The sequence below is a fragment of the Odocoileus virginianus genome, chromosome 21, assembly GCF_023699985.2.
Source record: "Odocoileus virginianus isolate 20LAN1187 ecotype Illinois chromosome 21, Ovbor_1.2, whole genome shotgun sequence".
NCBI classification, from domain to species: Eukaryota; Metazoa; Chordata; class Mammalia; order Artiodactyla; family Cervidae; genus Odocoileus; species Odocoileus virginianus.
The window spans coordinates 1751779-1764170 of record NC_069694.1 but is presented as its reverse complement, the minus strand read 5'-3'; the positions used below and the strand labels follow the sequence as shown (position 1 = coordinate 1764170).

Sequence of the window (12392 nt, the reverse complement as noted above, 5' to 3'; positions counted from 1 at the left end):
ATTTTTAATGTGCCAAGTAGAGGAGAAAGTGGAAGCAGCGATAGATTTTATTATCTTGTGCTCCAAATTTACTGTTGACAGTAAGTACAGCCATGAAATTAAAAGATGCTTGCTCCTTGGAAGAAAGGCTATGACAAACCTAGACAGAGTATTAAAAATCAAAGATATCCCTTTGCTGACAAAGGTCCACATAGTCAAAGCTATGGTTTCGTCAGCAGCAATGAACGGATGTGAGAGTTGAACCATAAAGAAGGCCGAGTGCCGAAGAACTGATGTTTTTGAATCATGGTGCTGGAGGAGGCTCTCCAGAGTCCCCTGGACTGCAAGGAGATCAAACTAGTCAATCCTAAAGGAAATCAGTCCTTCACTGGAAAGACTGATGCTGAAGCTCTAATACTTTGGCCACATGATGCAAAGAGCTGACTCACTGGAAAAGACCCTGATGCTGGGAAAGATTGAAGGGAAGAGGAGAAGGGGATGGCACAGGATGAGATAGTTAGATAGTATCACCAACTTAATGGACATGAATTTGAACAAACTCAAGGAGATAGCGAAGGGCAGGGAAGCCAGGAAGGCTGCAGTCATGGGATTGCAAAGAGTTGCACATGTCTTAGCAACTAAACAACAAAAACAACAATATTTTTAAAGTAGCTCAGCAGTAAAGAATCCATCTGCAATGCAGGAGATGTGGACTGGATCCCTGGGTCAGGAAGATCCCCTGGAGAAGGAGATGGTAACCCACACCAGCAATCTTGCCTGGGAATTTCCATACAGCCCATGGGATAGCAAACACTCGACACAACTTAGCAACCAAACAACAGTAGTGTTTTAACTCTATTTTTTTCAAAAATAATTACTTTAAACCTGGAAAAACACCTCACATAGTGATTTTTATTTTGACATTATAATATACTAATAAAATGATAAATGAGAGCATGAAAGATTCATAGGAGCAGTGGGAGCTCCACTCACACCCCTAAAAACAGAAGGTCAGAAAGAACATCTACTGGCAAAAGAAGACTCCCTGCCGTCCTCCTAGTTCTGGGAGCAGTGAAACTAGAGAAAATGTCTTCTGGCTCCTTGGGACTATTGATTCGTTCAGGAACTCCAAAACTAATAAAGACAATGCTCCTTAAAGCTTGAAGAAAGAAACTTAAGATAAAAACCAAAACACTATTTTGCATGGTACAGGTTCACTTACATTCCATCCAACAAGAAAAGCATAGTTTGGAAATAGAACTAAGTTTAAAAATATATAGATGAAATTATTGTAACAAAACCATAAAAAGCTACTAATATTGGAATTGTTTCTAAAACTTTAATGATTGTAACTGTCTGCTTACAGACCCTTAGAGTCATTATTAAGAGAAGAGAAATTGGAGTCTTAGTAGACTTACATGCAGTAGAGCAACGGTTTGCAAAAGGATAAACGATGACAAAGTTAAAATGGTTTATTCAATTACTAAGCACTTACTGACTGGATACTCTCTGCAGGATGTTATTAAGTGATGTGCAGATTAAACAGTTACGACTTAGTTCCTATGATTCAAGAAATTAATAATCTACTCAGGAAGCTAAGACACGTACAGAAATCGCAGTCATTCAGATCTTCCCTATTTAAGCAAAATTAAGCAGTTTGTACCCATTTGCTTATGTCAAAAACCTTTGAGACATCCCTTATTTTTCTCCTCTCACTTCATCTTGTCTAACAAGTTATATTTCCATTACCTACAAGACATATCCCAAAACAAATGTTTTTGAAAATGAATAAAGCTGCAATAAATAAGAGAGATGATAAGGGATGGATAATAAATGTAGGGAATGAAAGAATAAAGTATTTGAACAAGTCAGAGAGAAGATAAGTGGCAGGGGGAATATTAAGAATTAGTTCTCTCTATATATTATTATATATATAAAACATGTAAACAACTAGGACCTACTGTATAGCGCAGGGAACTATACTCAACATCCTGTAATAACCTATCATGGAAGAGAATCTGAAAAAGAATGATCTCTATATCTGTATGCATGCACATGTAAATATAGCTGAATGTGTCGCTGAACACATTTGCTGCACCCTTGCAGCTAACACAGCGTCGTAGACTAAGCACGTTAAATGGGTGAGTGTGAGTCGCTCCTCGTGTCTGACTCTCTGCCAGCGCATGGACTGCAGCCACCACCCTCCCCTGTGCATGGAATTCTCCAGGCCAGAGTCCTGGAGCGGGAAGCCACTCCCTTCTCCAGGGGATCTTCCCGAGCCAAGAACTGAACCTGGGCATCCTGCACTGCAGGTAGGTTCTTTATCCTCTGACCCACCAGGGAAGGCCCAAGCTTCAATTAAAAAAAAAAGACTTCATGGAAACAGCTAATCAGTAAGCCTCAGTGGACAGCCAGGAGATGGTCATACCTGCAGAAGTCTCTAGACTAAGAAAAGACTTTAGAAACATGCACATACAAGCCCAGATGAACCTGGAAAAAGAAGAGACTGCTGTAAGGAACGAAAATGTAAGCGAGAAATAGCTCCACACATTACAGGGGAAAGAAAAGAGGTCATCAGAGAGAAGAGAGGCAGAAACACACTGATACTAACTAAAAAGATGACAAGACAATGGCCTACTTGAGAATATATAATGATACAAAAGTAGTTTAAAGAACAATTTAGCAATGGAAGGCTTAAAGAATAAAATTAGCTTTATTATATAGAATTTCTAATGTGTAATAGCTTAGCCTTTCAGCTATAAAGTTAATATTCTGAGACTATTTCAAAAGACATTTAATAAAGATACAAGAACAGTAAGCACCCTAAAATGGTTTTAAAAGACACCTATTCAATATAGGCAAGGGTGACAAAAATAAAATTAAACATTATGAAGCTATCAATAATGTACTTTAAAAGTCATTCATTTTAGAATATATAATTTAATTTGTATTAATGACAATTTTGAGCCCATACCTGACATCTAAAATACATCCTTGGAAATAATTCAACTTTTCCAGGACAAATGTAAAGGAAAAATGCATTCACGTACAATGGTTTAAAACTATAATACCCACAGCCGGTAATCTTGTCACATAAAAACTAAAATGAAATTTCTTTATCTCGTGCCAAGGGCTCATAAATAAAATATTTTGTAGAGAAAGTGTCACATCAATGTCATATCTTATCCTGTGGATGGCCTGTTATCAGCTCCATGAAATGTTCATTCCTACACAATTAAGCGACAAGTAAGATGTTTCCCAGGTGGTGCGGTGGTAAAGAAACTGCCTGCCAATGCAGGAGACGCAAGAGACAAAGGTTTGATCCCTGGGCCAGGAAGATCCCCTGGATGAGGGATAACAAACTGCTCCGGTATTCTTGCCTAGAAAATTCCATAGACGGAGGAGCCCGCGGGCTACAGCCCATTGTCACAGAGAGTCAGAAATCACTGCGCACACGAGATGCCAAAACTTAGAGAAATCCAAGTCCAAATTTGAGTTATTCTCTAATAACAGTTTTGTGACCCTGTGGATAAGTCGTAAACTGTACATGTTACAGTTTCTCTTACAGATGGGCTCAGAATGCTCATCTGACCATGTTCTTATAAGAATTAAATGAAATGATGTCTGGAATGTGTGCTGTGCTTGGCACAGGCTAAACACTAAAAAAAAAATGGTACATTTTAAATTAATAATAGCCACTCTATTAATCAGTTTCCCTGGCGGCTCAGATGGTAAAGAATCCACCTGCATTGCTGGAGACCTGAGTTCCATCCCTGGGTTGGGAAGATCCCCTGGAGGAGGGCACGGCAACCCACTCCAGTATTCATGCCTGGAGAATCCCATGGACGGAGGAGCCTGGTGGGCTACATTCCAGGGTCACAAAGAGTCTGACACTACGGAAGCAACTTAGTACACATGCATGCGACAAACTATTACAAACTTCAGAGGCAACATCTATTTAGCAAATCCAGCCTGGCACAGCTAGATTCTCTGTTTAGGGTGTTCCCTTCCGGAGACTCTGGGGAAGGATCAGCTCCCACACTCATTCAAACTTTTGACCAAATTCCATTCCTTGCAGCTGTAAAATGAAGGTCCCCATTTCCTGCTGGCTGCCATGCCTCATCTCCTAGAGGCTGTCAACATTCCTTGCTGCATGGCCCTTTCCAGCAGTGAAGAATCTCCTTCACATCAAATTCCTTTTGTATTTCAGATCGCTCTGACTTCTCCATCTCTGACCATCTCTGACCTCTGGAACCAGATTAAAGGGCTCATATGATTACATTCAAGGATGAGATTGTTAAATAGCATCACTGACTCACTGGACATGAATTTGAACAAGCTCCAGGAGATGGTAAAAGACAGGGAAGCCTGATGTGCTTCAGTCCGTGGGTTTGCAAAGAGTCAGAAATGACTGAGCAACTGAACAACAAGATGATTATATCAGGCCCTCCCAGACAGCTTCCCTTTATTAAGGCAAACTGCCATGTAACAAAACTTGATGATGGGATTGTTGCCTTCATAGTCCCAAGGATTACAAAGGACTTATAAAACAGGCAGCATGAATTGTGGGGACTACCTTAGAATTCTATCTTCCACAGTAGTTGTGTTAACAAGTCTTAAAAATTGTCTATTGTATAACACTTTCAATCATTTTAAAAAGTTATCTTTTTTAAGGTTTGAAGAAATCACATGTAATTATGATTAAAGCCTAATAGAAATCCCTTAAATTGTTATACCATTAATGTTTAACTACATCTACACTTGGGAGATGCAACATATTTATGTGAGTGTGAATTTCCAAAGAAAAGTCACAAGAAAGTAGACTATAGTTAATTTGTCTACTCATGGTTTCTCAGAAACACTGTATTCCTTTGTTTTGTTTTACACTTCCTCATATGTAATCTTGAAAGCTAGCTTTAATGTAATTCCAGTGTGTGACAAAGAATATCATGCCATTTGCAGATTATGACAGACTTCTGCAACAAGCTGGGAAGGCACCCCTCAAAAGGAGAAGGTTAACCACAGTTGACCTGGGTAAGTCGTTAAAGGTCACCCAATTCCATGAACTCTGCTAGAAAAGAATTGCTACTCATTTTGTGTTTTTAAAGGACCCCCCCCCACCCCCCCGCTTAAATTCATTCTTTCCTAAGCTGTAAGCAAATCTCCACATTGTAAGGTGTTTGCAAGAATCAGAAGGGGTCAGGGAATTGGCTACTGCATGACACCTGCGGGAACATTACACACATAATTTCCTTTGATTTTTTTAACATTCTTAGGAATGTTGGTTATTTTATACCTATTTTACCTATGCAGAAACCGAGGCTCAGAGAAGGTAACTAGTATGTACAAACCCCATAGATTTTTCAGACCAGAATACAAACCTAAGCTTATCAGACTTGATAAGTTGCTTCCGTTGTGCCTGACTCTTTGTGACCTTATGGATCATCATCATTGCATTATTAATTCCACAAATAATCTAAATGCCAATTTACTATGTATCAAGCAATTCTGGAATGATTTATCTAAACCACATGGTCTTCTTTTGTCACTTTCTTTAGTTATTCTTTAGCATAATAAAAGCAAAAGCTATGATTCACACCAAGTAAGGGGTAAACCCCAGCAGAAAGTCAAAGCTTCTGGCTTCAATTCACCAATGTCCTAAGAGATTGTACGTTGATTGTATAATCAGTGTCCTTTCTGTCCTTTTGTATTTGAACCCAGATCCAATCCAAGGTATGTGTCAAAGCCAAGGTTGTCCAAGAAATATGATAATAATGAGACTCTCCTAATCAAATAAATGTGTGAGATTGCCAACCATCCCTCACCTTCCAGAGGCATTTAAACTGGGCCCCCAGAACAGAGATGTTTTCATTGCAATTCACTGCCTCTGTTGGTTTGGGGGTTCTTGATTCCTGATTTATCAGATAAAGGTTCTGGAGAAACATTCATTGGTCAGAATGCACATTCTATTACTAAATAATTATGTGATGAAGGGCAAATAATTGGTCTTTGGATCTCATTTTCATAAAGAGAGAAAAAAAGTGGAGATCATCAAGTTACTACCTGTGGGACTAATAATGAGTATTTAATCATAGGTAAGCTGCTTAGCATATTACCTGGTACTCAAAACATGTTAGATATTATCATTGATTCATTACAATCAGGATCATTTTATAATGTTATTAGATAGTCTCTGCAAGACAACTGAACATTTTAAACCATCCATATGAAATTAATGATGGTTTCGCATAATTTCAACATAAAGAAAGTCAGTTGCTCAGTCATGTCCAGCTCTTTGCGACCCCATGGACTGTAGCCTGCCAGTTTACTCTGTCCATGGAATTCTCCAAACAAGAATACTGGAGTGGGTTGCCATTCCCTTCTCCAAGGGATCTTCCTGACCCAGATAACAAACCTGGGTCTCCTGCATTGTGGGCAAATTCTTTACCATCTGAGGCACCAGGGAAGCCCAATCTCAACACAGAAAAATATTTGTATTTATGCTACTCAGCTTTATGAAATGTATATATATATTTATCTTTTTTTAACTTTATTTGTTTTAATTGGAGGCTAACTACTTTACAATATTGTAGTGGTTGTTCCATACATTGACATAAAGCAGCCACTGGTGTGCATGTGTTCCCCATCTTGAGCCCCCTCCCTATGAAATATATTGTGTAGTTTTGTTTTTGCTTCTATCACTGGCTCATCAAGTCTTCTCATTTTGGGGTTACAATTCAGTGCTGATTACCCTACAGACAATAGAACCTCGGTTCACAATCATCCCACATACAGTCCCCCCAGTTCAGCAACAGCATGCACACAGGCATACTAAGTCGCTGAATTAGTCCTTTCACTATATTAAATCCAAGCTCATCCGGACAGCTCTAATTCTATGTGTTATTGATATTAAGGTCAAGCACAGCAACCGCACCTATATATCAATCAATATTGTTTCTGAGAAGAGTGACCCATTTTAAGAAATGCTGGAGGTCAAAATTACTGATATTTAAAGATAAAATTCATTGTTAAATGCCTAAAATGTATACCAGGACCCAAAATAAGGAACTACCCAAAGTATTGATGTGATATGTATTTGTATGTATGTGAGCCTTGGATTCACATACTTAAGTCAGTTGACAAATAGTAAATTCCAGGTATTCTGCCAGGCACTGAGGACATAGTAGCAAACTAGAAAGACAGGATGAGGACAAGGCTCCTCATCCATTTAATTCCACTCTCCCTGGCACAGAGATTTGAGATTGCAGGCTAACACTTCAAAGGTGACCTCCTCTTAAATCCCTGCAATTCAAGCTCTGGCTTTCCAGCCCAGACAGCAAACTTCTTTATGCCTGGGAGTTGGGGAAGAAGGTTTTGAAGGTATGTCAAGTCAATTTGTCAAACCAGCATTAACAGTTAACTCATAAACACGCTAAGCATGTTAACCACAAAACATAGCTCCTGAAGTCGCGAGCAACTTCACTTTCAGTGACACTATTCCTAAGGAGAAGTACCCATTTCTTAGATGTCACTCATCTTTAGTCATGACAGACAATATGTACCACTTGGTGATACTGGTCATATTTTATTTTAAGATATAATTCAGGAGCTATGTTTTGTGGTTAACATGCTGGAAAGCCAGAGCTTGAATTGCATGTCGGGCTGGAAAGTCAGAGCTTGAATTGCAGGGATTTAAGAGGTCATCTTTGAAGTGTTAGCCTGCAATCTCAAATCTCTATGCAAGCTGCCAAATATCTCCAATTCTTCTGCTTCTAATTAAATGGCAGAGTTGTTTATCGCTGACCCCATGAAGTAAAGCATGTCTCTATGCTTTCCTTTGAGCCAAGAATTGAGACGTGATTTTGTGTCACATCTGGACAGAAACTTTAAGTGACAATTTGCTCCTGATTCCATCTTTTCCCTGACACAGTGACAAGCAGTATTTTAGATTATGTGGGTTCCTCAGCTTAAGAACCTAAGCGAGGATGAAGTAGGACAGCCCAATCTTACACACCTGTCCCACCTCAATGGACAGCATTGGGTCATGAATAAGGTAAATAAGAGAGAAAAAAAACATGTTTTGAGTTGAGAGTTGTTACTGCAGCATAAGTTGGTTAATTCAGATTGATACATCTAAAAAGCAAAAGAACTCTGACCCTGTAAACTGAGAGCCAGCTCAGAACAGTGATACACAAAAGCCCTCTTCAAAGTTATTAAGGAATATGCTAGCCAGACTCCTCTGGCGATGGACCAATCTTACTATAGACATTCACTCTCCCTCTTTAACTAAAAGGTTTCAGGTAAAGTCCTATGAAAGAAAACAGGAAGACTAGAAACCTAAAGACAGATAACTCAGTCCAGCATTTGGACCACTTCCATCAGAATCAAGAACTGTTGATGAAATGCAGATGTCTGGGCTCAAACCAAAACTGAATTTTTGAAGATTTGATAAATTTGCATTTAACAAATTCTCCAAACTGATTCCTTTAGACCCTTCATGAGAAATCTTGGTTTAGGATCAGGGCCTGAGAACTATTAATAATAATATTCAAGTGTGTGTTGTTTGAGTTGCACAAGGTTTAAAATTGATCGGTCTTTAAAATGAAGAAACATCCCATAGAAACTGGTACTTCCAACAGCTTGTGATTAGCAACTCTAATCACAAACACTTCTAAAGCAATAATCACATGAAACTCAACCCTTTTTAAACAAGTGCCAATTCAGTTCCTCAGTTGTTGTGATTCTAACCCATTCTTTGACCTGCCCTGCCCAAGAGAAGCAAGAGAGTTTGGGTCCTTGTGTTCTGGTTTCCAGAAGCTGCGTTATTCCCACTGGAGCTTATGTTCTGGGACGTGGGAAGAAAAGAAAGCCACTGAAGGCTGTTAGGCAAAGTGAAAGTGGCTCAGTCATGTCCGACTCTTTGCGACCCCATGGACCGTAGTCCATGGAATTCTCTAGGTCAGAATACTGGAGTGGGTAGCTTTTCCCTTCTCCAGGAGATCTTCCCAACCCAGGGATCGAACTCAGGTCTCCCGCACTGAAGGTGTTTCTTTACCAGCTGAGTCACAAGGGAAGCCCAAGAATACTGGAGTGGGTTGTCTACCCCTTCTCCAGCGGATCTTCCCAACCCAGGGATCAAACCAGGGTCTCCTGCATTGCAGGCAGATTCTTTACCACCTGAGCTATCAGGGAAGCTCTAAAGCCCTAAAGTTAAGCAAAAGAATCATATAATCAAATCTAGTTAAAAAGTAAAAATCTGCCAATATAGAGAACTGGATAAAGCTAGGTTTATACACTCAAGTGTTTTAGAAGACAACACATCATTTACTTTCCAGGCAGGTAATATGACTGAGTGACATGAGCTGAATGAGATTTCTGGCTACTAATAAATGCAGAAGACACATCTCCTCTAACAGGGGAAGTTGTTACTTAGTTCCAATTGTTGTCATCAACTAAATTTCTATTTCTGGCATCAGGTATTTGGCCCAGGATCAGTAAATCTGCCATTTTGAAAGAGAAAGAAATCCATGATTTTATTAGACATGTCAAGATTTTTAAAGGTTTTAAGCTAATTATTTCTTTAAAAACAAAATCAAGCTAAGCAATCAGGTTGGTATTTATATATTTGCAGACAGCAGACATAGACTGAGAGAAAGTAAAGAGAATTTGAAAAATCATTCCGATTTTTAGCTTTCATAGCTTGACAAATGTGGATTACCAATAACCATGCAAAAGAAATACAGGAAAAAAAGCAGTTTCAGGTGGCAAAATTATGAATTTAGTTTTCAGAAGTTTGAGAAATGTATGAAAGGACACAGATCATCACTAGTCTGTTCAACTACTCAACAAATATTATGATTATTGTCTGCCTTCCAGGAATGCCACACTTAGCACCAGGCTAGAACAACAGACAAGGAGTGAAAAATCTCTTATTTAGAGAACTTAGATTCTAATAGGTCAAATGCAGAGCTACAAAAAGTATGCTGATATGATGCCAAGTATAGTAATGGGTGATTTGTTCAACAGAGATGTATGTGTATGAGGGGATGATAGTCACATAACAATACTAGAAAGTAAGACATCTAAGCTGGAACCTGAAGAAAGGAAAATGCATTCCCAGTAGATTAAACAGCTTGTTGGGCTAGAGAAAGCCAGATGCATTAAAAAATAAAAACAGAAACAAGGTCAGTGAATCTAAGCCACTACATGAAAGATGGCATTAAACAGTGAGTGATGGGGCCAGGAAAGTGAGGAGGGGCCAGAGACTGTAAAGACTGCTACATGAAATGATCTGCACTTGATCCGGAAAGCAGTGAGTGCTCACAAAGAGAGTCCATCTGGGCAACAACAAGCACATTTACATCAGAAAACACAGAATCTACATACAGGTTAATGTCTGTGTCTATGGAATTGAATGAAATTCTTATGGGAAAATCATACAGTGAAAAGCAGCAAGCGTTAACAGGGCTGACTCTTGGGGAGCAGTCACATTCAAAAAGAGGAAATATAAAGAGGGACCAAAACCTGAAACAGATAAAGAGGGTGGGGAGACTAAGAACTGGGAAAGAGGAGTGAGTTTCAAGAGCCAGTAGATCAATGGTAAGCAGAGCAGAGAAGGCAAAGGGGGTGGACTTGAAGAGGTGTGGCCGTTTACGTCATAGAAGGGAGCGCGTCCAGCATGCTCGGAACACTGCAAACAGAATTTGGCACGCTTCTCACTACCTCGCTTGGACCAGTCACTTCCAAATCAACCTTGCTCAGCTTTAAGAGAAGCTCTGAGCTGGTATTTTCATGCCCTGGAAGTACCTAGTTTTATACAAAGTCCTAATTGCTAGCCGTTGGAAAACCAAGCAGTCCTTGTTCTCAGCCGGCCACACTTTGGAGGCCTAGAAGCCTCATTCTGCGAGCTTGCATTCAGGCCCATACTCTGTCTCTCTATTTCTCTACAATGAAAAAAAATTGGCTTCAGATGTCTGTTCCAAGAACCTTATTTTCTATTCTATTTGACTTGAAACGAGTCACAGAATGACGGAGAGATTCTAGAAGGGAGGGGCACTGCAGCTCACTGACAAGAGTTCCCTTACTTCCTGTTTTGGAAACTGAGGCACAGAGATAATAACTGGCCTCTTATAAAAATAAAGGGCTTTCCGCCTATAAACAAGTGTCTTGTACGCTGCTTTGCCCTCACAGCCTCTTCCGATCAAAACAAAGGCTCTTTCTCCTCTTTGCATCTTTAAAATTAAAATACCGTTAGTTCTTTAAAAATGTGGATCCTCTGGGTTATAATCTGGTTTCTTTCAGGCACTCTAATACAAACCATAATATTTCTAAAAGGAAATAACACATTTCCTCTGTCCAAAAAGATTCTGGAGCAGCTTAAATAGAATATAAAATAACTGAAAGAGAAAGCTCTATTATTTTTCCATACTTAAGATAGCAAAATATTATTTATTGCAATACTATATTCAGAATTAGATTAGTTTTACAATTAATGATTTGATAATTTGAATCAGATTGTATAATCTATTATTTATACTGAATTAACTCACAAGTTTTGTGTCAATAGATTTTTTCCCACACAGCTAGCTAACTGCAATATCCAACAAATTCTTTGAAACAGAGTTCAAATATCATCATGGCTTTATCACAAATTGGTTTTAAACTGTAAGTACAGAGATAGGGATGTATTCTTATTTACATAGAGTGTGACAGAATTAGACTATACTGATAACTGGATGTGCTTAGTCGCTCAGGCGTGTCCAACTCTGTGTGACCCCATGGACTGCAGCTGGTCAGGCACCTCTGTCCTCAGAGATTCTCCAGGCAAGAACACTGACGTGGTCGCCATGCCCTTCTCCGGGGGGTGAGCCACCAGGAAAGCCCCAGAGTACTGGAGTGGATAGCGTACCCCCCTCCAGGGGGTCTTCTCAACTCAGGGATCGGACCCAAGTCTCCCGCATTCCAGGCGGGCTCTTTACCATCTCAGCCACCATGGAAGATAACTGGATAGAGAAATTGTATTTAACACTGTACCGCATGTCCACAGACTCTAACGGCCAATCTAGGATCAATATTCACTGGCAATTTTGTATTGACAAATGAATGAATTTGTGGGATGAATAGGAATTCATTAATTAAAAAGAATGAATTTATCTATGGTTATATGTTGATAAAAAGTAAGGTTTATCATTGCAACCTTTAGAAACATAACTTATGAAGTCCCAATTGGCAGAGTAAACGAATAACAGTAATAATTAAAAAAAAAACTGATAAAAAGTACCATGATACTCTTATTTCACATATGTTTTATTATTTTATTCCAATATGATGGAGCAAAGTTTCTTTTGTTCCAATTAGCATTAAATTCACACTAGGAGAAGTCATTTTGGATCATGATACTCTCTGCTGATGTC

General features: G+C 39.2%; 1 protein-coding gene across 1 annotated transcript in view; it reads right to left on the bottom strand.

The window, feature by feature from the left end:
- The window catches only part of GABRA2 (gamma-aminobutyric acid type A receptor subunit alpha2), a 134360-nt gene that overhangs the window by 103613 nt on the left and 18355 nt on the right, over positions 1-12392 (bottom strand). The gene's annotated exons all lie outside the window — the stretch shown is intronic.